Source organism: Pecten maximus, chromosome 11 (genome assembly GCF_902652985.1).
Source record: "Pecten maximus chromosome 11, xPecMax1.1, whole genome shotgun sequence".
NCBI classification, from domain to species: Eukaryota; Metazoa; Mollusca; class Bivalvia; order Pectinida; family Pectinidae; genus Pecten; species Pecten maximus.
This window is the reverse complement of record NC_047025.1, coordinates 11,613,368-11,626,982: the sequence shown is the minus strand read 5'-3', so window position 1 is coordinate 11,626,982 and position 13,615 is coordinate 11,613,368.

Below are 13,615 nucleotides of genomic sequence, written 5' to 3'. Positions count from 1 at the left end.
TATTACATGTACAGCTACCTGTCTGAATTAGGTTTTGAATAGCCAAGTAAATATGTAAATATTATCGAGAATTATGAATACTATGTGTACCACCATTGCCATAGGTCCGATTGATTATAGCATGGATTGACTAATAAAATCTGCCGTTGCATAAAAATAATGACTGGATGAATTATTATTTGTTCGGGTCGCTAAGTTAAAAATGACTTCACAATGAATAGCTTATTGATTCGCGCCTTTTAATATATACACTACCGGCCAACTTATGAGCAGCTATCTTACACATTTATTTAACTGAGAGACCCCGTTTTGGATTTTAAGGAACATTAACTTGATGCATTCAGCTCAACAAAGCGTTTATTTCATAAACAAAACAAATCACGTAATAATACGTTAGCTATTACGTACAACAGCCTAAAACTAGCATTTAGCCTACTGCACTTCCCCAGTATCACCAAAAGGAATAAAATAGCATGGTAGGCAGATCTGCATAGGTCTACCGGTATTCTTTTTAATATGAGAGAAGGGGGGGGGGGGGCGTCCCTTTCTGATTTTGCATATTGAAGGGGGTAGGTGGCAGTTAGTCGACACTTACGACATGCAGAGATACAGCAAATTATTTCCATGTTCCTGACCAGCCAGGTCACATAAAGTAACTGTGGACTTATGCAAAATTTCACTACACTTCTCCGATATCACCAATTGTAATCGCAACCATAAATATGCACCTGTTCTGTTATTTGTTAAAGGTTATTCACCGGATCACTGGGTTTGCTACCCACATGTTAACTTGAGAGCAAACGACCAGTAAAAATGCAGAGTAATGGTGCTTTGCCTGCTATTTTGAGCCATCGACGAAGTATCAGGGCGAAACGAATCCGCATATCAATTCAATCTACAAAGAATTTTACAAAATAAAAGACAATATTATAGATCAATTAAAAAAAAGATGCAGGATTTATAGGGAAAAATAACACAAAGCAATCCAGAAGGGAACTTAGTAAGGTCGTATTTGAATTTTAAAATACAACTTTAACTTGATAACTATCAACAAACCTGAATGAACCGACGCTATATTTTTTCTGCGGTGTCGTCTGCTCATCTATTATAGCATAATTATGTGTGTAATTAACAGCGTGGACGCTATAGGACTCGGCCTTGACAGAGATTATGTTTTGTTTGGGGGGTTTTCAAACATGACCTCAAGAGCTATCGGGTAACACGGGGACGTATTTTAAGAAAGAAAAGACAAAGAAAAAGAAAAATATGATCTAACATGCTGCAATGTGAGCTCCAGCTTTGGGTTTGGCTAATAACGTTGATAAGGACTAGTAATGTTCGCTCGTTGTCAATACACCATTAACTGGCTAGGCAGTTACACTAACATGCCAGACATTGTCAAACTTCATCGTCGGGCAAAAGACACTAGAAACAATTGAACCTCACTCGGTAACAACCATGTATATGCATATTGTAATATTTTTAAATATTAAAATAAGACTTTTTAGTTTGTATTAATCGATCGTTTCCTAATGTTTAAGCAGAATATCGGGACTTTTTTTTTTTACCTCACTCTGCTACATTTGATTAATGTGCAATATTTCTAAATAATTAAAAGAAAGTTTTTTTTTAGCTAAATATTAATCGGGCACTCACCGATTTTAGAAATGGATGTTAGGTCTATGTGAATGCGTGTTCTGATTAAATACAGTATAATGATACACATTGTTAATCAAATCACATATTTTTTAATTTAAAAATTGTATATTTGCTCTTCGTTGGATTATCAGCATAATAATACATTTTAACACGGTGAACCGTCATTCTTACTTTAAATCGAATGTAAGCCTATGAAGAGAAAGATAATATCACAGTAAGGAGAAACAGTATTTTTTAAATTCCGACGGTAATCATAGCTGTACCAGGTTAATATCAATTAACGTATCTCGTAACAATATTACTATGCGTTTTATAATTATCTATTGATCACAACATAATTAAGATAAGTCCCACTCGAATGATATATGATTTTTAACTCTTTTAATTCCTTCTTTAACTTTATTTAAAAACATGAACATACCGCAGCCTCCCAAACAACACACGCACTCACAAGGCGCACGTATCTCACACATAGGGGAGACCCTCCTTCAAATAAATATGCAAAACAAAACCACTGGTAGGGAGTCACACAAGGCATGGTGGATTTCTATAATCCCTGACGTCTCCTCTCCTTTGTAGACACTGAGACTAAGGATTTCCCAGTATCACCATGAGTTCTACATCTTTGCCGGACAAATCTTCTCCAGACACCAGACTGGTCTTATTTCACGATTTTCTGACGTTGTGTCTAAATAAGGCAATGCTCCGACTTCCCAACACGCGATGCACACGATTAATGCGCATCCCAATCTTGACGTCTCTACTCCACATGTACCTGTATATAGACAACAAGAGTATAGGAATTGCAAAAACTCATTATCTGAACTATATAGAACTATCTTTATCAAATGACTTGATTTGAAATTCACTCAGCCACTTGTTTTACATTTTAGAAGAAATGTGTAAGTACAGGAATGTGTCGACAGTTTAGATACGAGTTCTGTTCTAAGATATATAATATGCATACCTTTGTAATGTGACAACAACAGTCTAAGAAATATTGTTAAAATACATATAAAAATGCAAATAACGAAAAATACTTTTTAATGATATATGTATGTTTATAAAGTTAAGATGTATTTCTTACTAATCAAAAATGAACATAAGGGACCTAAAAACCATGACAACCCGTATCCTTGTTATTTCTACATCCGTTCGTCTTGGAAGATAGGCTTGACATCAAACTAGAGGCAAACTAATCCCGAACGCTTGCTTGAATAAAACCGCAAAGATTGTATTTGAAATTATTTTCTTGTCGGGAGTGACATAATGCGTGTTCAATGCAAATGGGGAAAACTGTACACTCTGATTCCCCTGTTATATTCCGACGGTATAATGGACCAGGAGGGGCACCATCCCCAATTTTCCAATATGTTTCCCAAACTCAAGTATGCAAACTAATTAATAATATAATTATGGCTATAGGACAATTAGTCCAATTCGGTGTCTGTATGACTGTTCAACCAACCAATTTTAACTGTGTCTATAGGACTGTTCATCTAGCTAATTCTAACTTATGACCAAGACAACAAAATGATTTTCGGACTAATCGTAATTCAAGTTTTTCATGGTAACTCCAAATTTCAAATTCATAAGATCGTCTACATCATCGAATAATTGTATTTTCTATTCTACTTTGTATCTATGAACATTATTACATGATGTTTTCATTTTTATGTAATCAACTTTTCTCGTGCACACTTTTAGACCCCAGCATCACTGACGAGTCCTAGAGGGACGGACATTTTGTGTGGTGCCTCTGGCATCACTGACGAGTCCTGGAAGGAAGGGAAATATGAATGGTGACCCCTAGCGTCACTGACGAGTCCTAGAAGGACGGCAAATCTGTGTGGTGCCTTTAGCATCACTGTTGAGTCCTAGAAGGACGGGAATTTTGTGTGGTGCCTCTAGCATCACTGACGAGTCCTAGAAGGACGGAAAATATGTGTGGTGCTCCTAGCATAGCTGATGAGTCCTAGAAGGGCTGACATTATGTGTGGTACAGTTCTATATGTATTCATTATTCGGCATTATCTGTATTTTTATTTTTTACATACAAAATAAACAAGATTGATATTTTCCCGATGAATTGGGATATATTTCATACTTCTTTATTTCCTGACTTTGATACCAGTCAATGATGGAGACAATTGTATGAAGACAGGAATTCGAGTTACCGCCCTTTAAGCAATATAGATCGATTGCTTACACATATGTAAGGTACAACCTCAATTAGATAAACCAAGGAAATAATTGGGCTTGCTAAATTGACGTAAGCGAAGCATAACATAGATATATCAAAATGATTTATATAAAGATTATCTTGTGTATAAATTGTATGTTATTAGTGTATAAAGAAAAGAATCGCTTCTTGGTTTATTTAGAGTACTCTCCGTTTTTTTAGTTTGTTGTTGTTGTTGTTGTTGTTTTTTTTTTCTTTTTCTTTTTTTCTTTTCTTTTTTGTTCGTTATTGCTGTTTATCCATAACAGGAAATGTATTCAAGTTGATACTTATAATTTAATTAACTGTACACACCTTATGTGAAAATCAGATTGTATTGATGTACTCTTTTCTCTAAGAAATTACTACGCCGCTGTATCAGCCAATCAAAAACGACGTTAGAGACGGCGACGTCTTTCATTACGTTATGGGCTGATAACATTGTTTAACCAATGACAACGCTTGTTACAAGAAAACTTAATTGATATCTACCATCCAGGATATCATATTACGTGATATCGTATTGGTAATTTGGAAACAATAGAATTGTAACAGCTTCATAAATCGTCATTTGCATATTTCACTGTTGTATAGGTGTGGTTAGCACCACTGATATGCATACTTTTCACATCCCTTGTGTTAAATTATTTGCCTGTACACTTTTCCTCGATACTTATTTCATGGTTGGTTTTTCCGGGGGTTGACTTTTATTCGAGAACTTTGGTTTGGTTTGTTCTTGTTTAACGTCCTATTAACAGCCAGGGTAATTTAAGGACGTGCCAGGTTTTGGAGGTGGAGGAAAACCACTCGGCCACCGCGGCCCCCATTTATTCGAGAACAGAATGAAATTAAGACAGAACCAATGCATTAAAGATAAAACATGATTCGATCATTAATATCTGCTTAATAATTTAAAACCGCTCCTAAAACAGTGGATAAAGCAACCGTTACATTTTATGGATATCATCCCGGCTTTTACATGGCGTAGTGTCATTCTGTTTATCGTTTTCAGAATGTTTAGGCATGATTTATGTATACCTTAATTGTCCAAGTTCACAAAAGGGTACAGATTGGCTAAGCCTGGTGACACTAATTGATAGGTTATATTTATCCATGTGTCAATTAAAAGATCCATTCAATTTTGACAAATGCTGCTGTCACTTGTGGTACAATTGTCATTCAGTTGTAAATCGACACCCTGCTGTACCTACGTCTTGTATATATATACCTTACCTGTAGTGTCCAATCTGCATTGTTCTCAATAATCACTTTTTAATAATTGAAGCAGGGAAGGTATATCAGATTGCCATATCAACAAATGGATGACTTCATGACTCTATGATAATTTACAATAAAGTCTTCTACAGAAACAAAGATCGTCAGTAGACATGGTGTGATGTCTGTAAAACGTCGTCATCAGCTGGTAGTTATATGACAGAGACGGAAATAAGCAGACAGCAGTTTCAGGATATTAATCCTACCCCTGAAGATATTTGGACAGAATTCAAAAAGTATTATTGCTCGTTCGTATCATACCTGCGAGGAAGGTGATTTAATTTTATTATTTATTGTATTTTTGCCAGTGAAATATAGAAATTTATCAAAGTAATAAAACTTATGTATTCACCACCGCGATGAGTCATGAAAATATAAGATTTTGCAGTGAAAATATGAGATTTGCAATGAAAATATGAGTTTGGCTGCGAAAATATTTTTGACGAATCAGAGCGAACCTTTGTACATTGTATTCATCTCATTGAAATTTGCCGATTTTCCAATCGAAGCGAAGAGAAATAGATGGGTTATTTTGCTGAAATATTTAGACTAGTTTTTGTCACTTGACGTTAGCTATTCATGCACACAGATTCTCCGATAACAGCAGAACACGCTTAAATTGTGCTGATCAGTCCTTCCGAAATGGCGCCGTCAAGTTGACGTGGAGTAACGTCAAAAAGGGACGACGTCATGAATTATGTCACTGATTCCCGCAATTTTTGACAATATTAATTTTTCGATGATTTTGATTTTGTTTTTGGTATAAAAATGCAAGTTAAAAATTATAATTGTTTCCCGTTAAATATGAGAGATATTTCACTTATATCGATATTCTGTCATACTCTTGAAATATCTGTAATATTCAACGGGAAACCATCCAATATCGTTTATGTACAGTATAATTAAATTATGTCTAACACGATGGAATCGAATACATCGAATGAGTCAAATGTTTTGTTCTGTCCGGATGTTTTCTCTTCTCTATCTTGGTAAATTGAACACATATGTCTCGAATACTGTTAATTAAAACACAGCGGATGTGTCGAATATACTTTGTCGTACATCCCGTCTAAATTATACCAAAGCTTCCTTGTTAGTATCTAACAATTGATTTGTCAATAAATATAAAACATGGCATTTCGAATCTAACGTACACGAACTATGACAGAAACGTTTTAATGTTATCACCAACAGACAACTGCTTACGTAATTGGCTACAATATGTTGTTTTAGTATATGATTGGTATGTAACACCATCACTCATTGGTCCTAATGAGATCACATGACATTAATTATTTCCTTGGAAACACCTCATGACATCAACGAAGAGTCAATAAAATGCTTTGTCAGGTTCGTAGAATCTTATATTGACTCCTGCTAAAAATAGAAATTCTGTACATGTGCTACGATATATTTTCAACCGAGGTTAATATAGCATTCCACGAACCTGGCGAAACATTATATTGACCTCTCGGTGATGTGATGAGGTATTATTAGGAAACTTTCTTACTTTTTTTTTTTTTACTTTTTTTTAAACTTTTTTTTTTAACTTTTTTTTTTCTTATAGATTAATATAAATCATATAATAATGTAAATGCAGACTTTACTTTCGGGCAATCCATTGTTTTACGGAGCTGCACGGCTGAACTTGATCGCCTAGCACTTCGACCTCGAGGAATATTATCCAGGGCAGGTCTGTAAAACCATAGATTGCCCTCAACCAAAGTCCGTATTGGGTATGATCTATCAATGTATATTGAACTGTTTGAATAAATAATTCACGGTATAGGAAAGGTCCACCCTTATATTACTTATAGGATTGAAAGATGTGGACATGTTTTGTATATAATGTGCCTGCATGACAGATTCTCATTCATCCTGATACTGTCAACATGAGTGTGCGTGTGTGTAATCACGTGTGTCTACATCACGTGTGTGTAATTACGTGTGTGTAATCACGTGTGTGTACATCACATGTGTGTAATTACGTGTGTGTAATCACGTGTGTGTAATCACGTATGTGTACATCACGTGTGTGTAATCACGTGTGTGTACATCACGTGTGTGTAATTACGTGTGTGTAATCACGTGTGTGTAATTACGTGTGTGTAATCACGTGTGTACATCACGTGTGTGTAATCACGTGTGTGTACATCACGTGTGTAATTACGTGTGTGTAATCACGTGTTTGTACATCACGTATGTGTAATTACGTGTGTGTAATTACGTGTGTGTAATCACGTGTGTGTACATCACGTGTGTGTAATCACGTGTGTGTATATCACGTGTGTTACACGACCAGTGCTAATCACACGAGGTTTGTATTCTTCTGTATTCTATACATATATAATGATTAATTCATTTAAAATTTATTGTTATGATAAAAATGTTTGGTTTCATATGTTGCTTTGTTATACCTTTTTGTAGGGTATGTGAATTGTAAACAGCCGTCGAATTTAAGCTATTTATATCATTGCATATGTCTGTACATAGAGACACGGTAATGTCGAACCATCGGATAAGTCGAATATTTTACTTGGCCCGTCAACTTCGACATATCCAAGTTTTTCTGTAATTATTTTCATAACTCTATTCCAACATAGCCGATGATCTTGTTGAAAACCTGCATCTAGGAGATGAATACCTCACTGGCATTTAACACGATATTGCTGTGGCACATTTGCATTAGATATGGAGTATTATCGGGTCAGCAATAAATAACACAAAATTAACCTCAGAAAATTAAAAATCGTCGATTTCTAATGTTGGAATACCGTTCAGATTTTTTTTACCAGCACGGATGGCTGAAAAACAGTAAGAATTAGGATTGTTGTGGACAAAATTACTTTAATCGCTGTGGAGAAAACCGACAATAACTAAAGCGCGCGCTTTCGTTCGGCTTTGCGCTATGTCTCATTCTTGTTGTCTTGACAACAACCATTTTTTTGCCGACTGCAGTTGAAATGGAAACAGTAATTGATTAGTTAACATTGTGTAAAACGCTAATTGTAGAGGAAAAGATCAACAATCAAATGGAATTTGAAAGTTAGAATATTCAGATTGCAACAAAGAAAGAAGCGTTATATTTAAGCAAAATGGAACTAGAGCAAACTGAAATACAAAGTAGATACATACAATGAAGCAGTATCGCTAACAACAAACATCACGTTAAAATAACAGTAAATTAGAATGAAATATAAGCATTAGGAATTAGGCGGCCATTTTGTATGATGTCTTGCATTTTGTGCATGGCTCATATTTCACAATTTTTTTACATAACTTTTTCACTTAAACCATCATTGCGTTGGCAATTTTGAATGTTTCTAATTCATTTTTGCTTTAAAACTTTGCAAAGTTAAAAACACTGAAAATAATACACAACAAAGTGGGAAAATTATCATTTTTTTTTCATATTTTTTTTTCACATTTTATTATAACTTGAGCACTTTAAAATGTATCCCCAAAAAGCTGAAAAATAACAAACATTGGTTCGGGTCAAAAGAGTAAGCACACTGACCCCGGAATATGAACAAACACCTCTCAATATAATTTAGTTAATTTCCGCGTGATTGAGGAAGTAGTGACAATTAAACAGCAGGGGAAAAACTATTCTGATTAGAACAGATAATATTGAAGGAAGGAAAGTGTTCTGTGTTGGTATAATCATAGGGCCGGTTTACATTAATTCATTCTAACGAAATAATTTATTCATTCTCACGAAATTATGAAGGAAATTAAATTTTCAAATCCGTGCTTTTTTTACCATGATATTTATAGGATAGCACTAATGGCAATATACCATATAGTGTCGTTATCAGAGGACACATGCAGAATTGGTGCTATGCAACCTGAAGCCTAGTTGGTGGAAGTTATATTGAGTTACCTCCCTGTTAAATGAAGAACAACGTGCAATCGCAACATCTCGGGGAAATTTCCGGCAACACTCGGAAATCTACTCCGAGTAGATTTCCGAGTGTTGCCGGAAATTTCCCCGAGATGTTGCGATTGGAACAGCGTGGACCATTCATAACTTAAATGTTTTATTTCTTCAATAGTTCGATGTAATACGTTTGAATTATATGTGATGATTATCAATCCATCGGAATGAAATATTTGACATTTGCAAAATAGGATGTTTCCCCAATATTGCAATATCGTAAAAGAAGGTGATTTGAACCATATAAAATAGATTGTCTTTCATCTGTCTTCAATTTTTTTTGGTGATATTCTTTTGGGCGCTTAACGTCCCTTGGCCATTAAGCTTTATTTACAATAAATCAACTGATATGCAATTTTCATTTGAATCTTTTAAAAAAGCACTTAAACGATTGGATACATAATACTGTATTTAATTCGAAATGACTGCAAAAACTAGCAAATGTGTTTTGCTGTTGACTAGACATGTCATTAAACAATTATTCGACATTTTATCTCTAGTCCCAACCGCTGGGTCACGAGTTCGAAACCGACGTGGGGCAGTTACCCGGTACTGACCAGTGGCCGGTGGTTCTCCGAGTACTCCGGCTTTCTTCCACCTCCAAAACCGGCCACGTTCTTAAATGACACTGGCTGTTAATAGGACGCTAAACAAAATAAACCAAAGTAATGGACTTACTTGAAATGTGCTTCGTTGACTAATCATATTTCAATTCCCTAATATATAGCTACCGTTTGACCCGTTTAAATTTTGTGATATGTGGAGTTAACAGTGTAAGCAACATCGCTATTTTGGTTGACTACTGTACGTAAACAGCTTAGAAATTTCGTTATATCTTTGTCAGATACATAATTAGAAAAATAAAAAAATAAATAAAAGGAATGACTATTCATTGCTCACAGATACTCCAAGAGATTACCCTATTGGGTAGACCTGATGGGATTTCCAATATGTCTTTATAAAATATTCTATACAACACGTTCCATCACTCGCATACAATCCTATTGAGAGTTAGTGTATATACTATTACTAAATTATTAAAAACCCATCAACATTGGAAAATTAATTACGGCAAACAAAAAAATGAGTAAAAATGTGTATCAAACGAAACAACATAATAAACAAGATATACTAACAAAAAAAAAAAAAAAAATTGATTTAACGCTCACATATCAAGTTATTAATTATAAATGAATTATTGAGTTGTATTGTTGAGCTATCTGTTGTAGGTTGTAGATCAATATAATCTAATACAATGTGTTAAACTGTTAATGGTTCGTTACATGTTAACTGAGGCTGGTCCTCAAGCCTCAGTAGGTAAGAATGTATTATACATGGCCCATCCTAACGCGGAACAGGCAACGTCGACTTGGCGACTGTCTCTGTGTAGCAAGGAGACAATTCTACCACCAACGATACCTGCTTCAATCGATTGTAGTTCCTTTTAAAGAATCATTGTTAGAGTTTGTTGACGAGGAAACTAATGTCATTGTAATATAAATTAAAGGAACGGTAATCCTTAAAGGGGCAATCTTTCGTTCGGACATCAGAAACGTGTAAAGTTTCTATTGATAAAAACTTTGCTTTGGTTTTGGTTTATTTTTGTTTAACGTTCTATTAACAGCCAGGGTCATTTAAGGACGTGCCAGGTTTGGAGGTGGGGGAAAGCCGGAGTACCCGGAGAAAAAACCACCAGCCTTCGGTTAGTACCTGGCAACTGCCCTACGTAGGTTTCGAACTCGCAACCCAGAGGTGGAGGGCTAGTGTTAACGTGTCGGGACACCTTAACCACTCGCCACCGCGGCCCCCTAAATTGAAAAAAAAAAATGATAATTTATTTTTATGTATTTTTTTCTTTTGATAAAAACTATACCCGAAGGATTATATGAGTTTTCGCGCCTAACAGTAATGGATTAAAAGTAATGACGAAATGTACAGAAAAATGACGTTTCGTACGCAAATACCGTCAGGATTTGCGGTAATCAGTGACATTTTGGGTTGAACTGAGAATTAATTGAATCACTTTGGTTTCCCTTTGAGATTAAAACTGCCCAATTAATTTGAATTTCATTTTGGTGACCTAAACGAATGAATTCCCCTTTAAATGACCTTAGATGTTGATAGGATGTTAAACAACGCCAAATCAAACAAAACACATAACATCCATATATCAGCACATGTTGAGAAAAAATCAAAGGGAGAAGAAGTAAGAGAAAATAGACATATCAATCGCAGTATTCATAAATTCACAAAACTGCTCGTGATTTGATAAATTTGAATGTTTATCTTTTCGAATTCTTGCAAACTTAACGAATGATATATATATATATATTTTTTTTACTAATAACTAAAGAGTTTAAAAACATTATCCACAAATAACATCTCAGCATTACACACTGCCGTTCTGAAGACCCAGTATAAACTTGTAATTACTTCTGTAATTTTTGGTAAATTTAGGTGAATTTTAGTGCTGAATTCAATCCCAGATGGCAGGCCTCATATAAAAAACAATTCAAGCTGGTAGAATTGTTAAATGTTCTATATACAGGTGTGTGGGATAACCGTCTTCAAAATCATGATTAGTGACTTTGACTTTAAATATATTTTATTGTCAATAGATTGAGGGAAAGGATAAGCCACATTTTTTTTACAACTTTTGGACGCCCTCGTCTGTCATACAGATACATTACATGAAATCATTGAGATAGGCATAAACATAAAGTATATTTGACATAGACACAAGTTCGCAATAAAGTGTACAAGAATACACATCAAAATCTTTTGCTGGAATACAATAGAGGCAAGATCTACAGAGAGATCTGAATTACCAAACAAGAGAAGTTTTAAATCCAAAACCAAACCTACAGCATTTAAATTTTGAAACATATTAAATCTTTCAAATTCATGCAATTTGCATTCAAAGAATTAGTGAAAGGCATTTCGCAAGGATATCAACAGGTGCAAAACGGATTATCAATAAGATTAATTCGATACAGATCATACTTGAGAGCACCGTAATTGTACCTCAATCTAGTATGTAAAATGTTTAACTTTATTTCACAATAATTGTAGTAGAAAGGTCGAGATGGTTGTAAATTTGTGTTTATAGGTTTTTGAACAAATTAAGGGAAGCCAAAGATCGTACAAGTAGATCAAACAAGTTCCAGCTACGAATATTGAGAAGACCAATGGAGGAACTCGATCATCACTGTTAATTTTAAGAGCTTATCGGTTATGTTCTGCAACAGTAGGTGGAAGCAGTTCATTTAAGTAGCCCGGAGTTAACTCTGTATACATTTTATATAGGTACAGGTATGCCAAGATGCATATGGCTATCAGAAAAAAACAAATCTTTTCAAGCATATATAAACTCTAAATCTTCATTTATTCCAACAGAATTTGAAATAGAAATTACCTCAGTTTATCTGGGTTAAAAGTTACCAACCACGTTTTAGAACATACATTTAGAGATTCAAGATCCCTATTTAAGACAGTTTGAATTTCAAGACATGACGAGGAAGACATTAATAAAGACGTTTCATCAGCAAAAAGACCATCAGCTGAGTCAAGGACATCAGCAAGATCATTTATATAAATTGAAAACAAAAGTGAACCAAGAATGGAACCTTGAGGAACCCCTGCTAATTTCATATATTTAAATGTGAATAGGATTAATTTAAAACTACTTTTTGGCGCCTGTCAAATTCTAGTCTGGTATATGATTCACCACAAATTCCATAAGATTTTAGCTCACTCATTAAACCTTTATGCCACACACGATAAAAAGCCTTTGAAATATGACAGAAATCCATACATACATGGTTCTTTTCTTCGCGGGAAATACAAATGCTGCAATGATTAAAAAAAACCTGATATACAGTTGAATGGGCATGCATAAAGCCTGATTGGTATTAGTAAAACATTAAATTATTTACGAAATAGTTATACATAAACAAAATGGGATAAGGATTTGCAAAATAACTAATTGCTTTTGCTTTTACTTTAATCACTGAAATAACCAGGTGAGTGATGAAAGCCCATTGGGACTCTTGCTATTATAGAGCGTCTGAACCATGACGAAATTCAATGTAAACAAGTATGTACCGGGTATTTCTCAAGCAATACATGTCCCCTACAGGCCGCTAAAAGTCGGAACTGTGATCCTGAACCCAAAAACCTTGAATCCCAAACTTGTTCGAGACATTATGGTCCTTGATCAGTGTATGAAAGATAAATAAAGCGAAGGAATTAAACTGCAAGAACACTGGCGTTACGTTCATACTTTAGACTACAGTTGAGTGTAGACTAAAGGTTACACAAAGTGCACTCCGAGTGCACTCCGTTTGGACTTGGAGTGCACTCCGTTTGGACTCCATGTAAACTTGGATTGCACTCCGAGTGCACTCCAAGTTTACCTGGAGTCCTATCAGGCTCCAATCCTACCTGGGTTCACATGTATCACATGTACCTGTAGCCAAGTACATATATACATAATGTTTGTAATATGTATGTATGTAATATAC